The sequence below is a fragment of the Galeopterus variegatus genome, unplaced genomic scaffold (genome assembly GCF_000696425.1).
Source record: "Galeopterus variegatus unplaced genomic scaffold, G_variegatus-3.0.2 Scaffold1239, whole genome shotgun sequence".
Taxonomy (NCBI): domain Eukaryota; kingdom Metazoa; phylum Chordata; class Mammalia; order Dermoptera; family Cynocephalidae; genus Galeopterus; species Galeopterus variegatus.
In genome coordinates, this window is record NW_007727350.1 from 178342 (window position 1) to 180098 (window position 1757).

Sequence of the window (1757 nt, forward strand, 5' to 3'; positions counted from 1 at the left end):
GGGACCACTGCTCTGCCCACCATGCTGTGCCTTTTCTCTCCCTTGGAGTCCCCTCTCCAGCTTCTGACCAGCCCCTGTAGTGGCCTAAGAACCTCCACATTCCAGCGTTGACCCCTGGCAGGCGCCGAACCAAGGCAGAGGCAGTGCTGGGGAATCCTCTCTGTGACCCCAGGGCAGAGGTGGTCACTTCCTACCTTGGGCTCCTCAGGATACTGAACCCCTATTGAAGGGACTGTCTCGCTGTGTGGCCTTTGCCACATCACTCTCCCACTCTGGGCTGTCTGCGGAGGGTGGGAGAGTTCCTGCATCCAGCAGGCCAGGCCATGAGAGCTTCAGGTAGGAGACTTTGGAAGCCCCTTGGGGACAGCCTTGAGAGAGAAGCAGGAAAGGGGTGCTGAAAATGTGGCTTTGGTGGCTTCGTTTTCAGTGGCCCTGTCCCCTTGCCCCACTGAGACTTGAGGCTGGCCTGCCCCCGGCCAGCCTCAGCTCAGAGCCCTTTCCTCTCCAGGCCCAGGTGGTCAGCACAGTGTAGCTGTCCCAGGCCTGACCTCTGGAGTCAGACTGCCAGGGTTCAAATCCCAGCTCTTCACCACCTGAGGCTGGTCCCTGCCACCAGGTGTGTGACCTCCAGTCGGTCACCTAGCCTTTCTGAGCTTCAGCTCATAGCAGCACCTACCTTGTGGACAAGATGAGATGATGTGTGGAGTGCTTAGCACACAAACAATAGCTGCCCTGATGCTGCAGCAGAGGAAACGGTGGCCACGATAGGGGTAGGGTCTCATACAAGGCCACACTGTGCCTATCCAGAGCATCTGGCCTCTCTTCGGCTTGGCCCTGGATGGACCCCCTCTGGATCATGGGTGGGTGATCAACCTGCACAGCCTTACCTGGTGGCCTCGACTGCCCCTCAAGGGGCTGGGTCCCACCCTGTCCCTAAGGCCTACTTTTGCCAGGCCCTCCTGGCAGGGAGCTGCCTGCTTCTCGCCTCCCCTGGTGACCAGGCTTTGGGCGTTTGGTTGAATCACTCCTTCCAGTGAGTGATTATCGTAGCTGCTACCCAAAGCTTCCTGGCCGGGTATTTTAGAAAACTTTCTGAGGTGTACAATGACGGTGATTAACCTTTATTAAGCCCCCACAGCTGCCGGGTGCTGAGAATATTCCGTGGGCTGTCACCCTTTCAGCAAGAACACAGAGGGGCCTCCCTCTGGAGGTTTGGGGATGCGGGTGGGTGTGGTACTGATGGCATTAGTGTGGGGGCGTGGAGCCTGCAGGCTGATGGGAGTGCAGGGTTGGGCTGAGGCTGCGTGCCACACGATCAGGCCACACCTCTGATGCACACAGTGTATGTGAGGCTGCTGCCCATCACGGCAGCATGGCAGCTGATGTGGACAGGTACCAGCTGACCTGGGTCACGTGATGACACGCAGAACCACCAGCTCATGGGCTTGACAGCTGTCCAGCTGGGAAAACAGGACTGGGGGTGGGGGTGATGGTGTTTAAAGGCATCTGTCCATGGGAACTGGAGGCCCGGGGGTGGGGGTGGGGAAGCCCTGGGAGGGGAGGTGAGGACGGCACACACAGACAGATGGAGCACGTGAAACTCTGAATCGGTTCCCCATTTCCTCTCTGACCATCTGGAGGGCCGCCCATTCCCACAGAATCGTTCCCTGAACAAATAAATAGGCAAGGACAGATGAGGAATCAGACGCAGGAACCCCCCACCAAGGGCGGGGGGTAGAAAGGTCTGAGGGGACCTC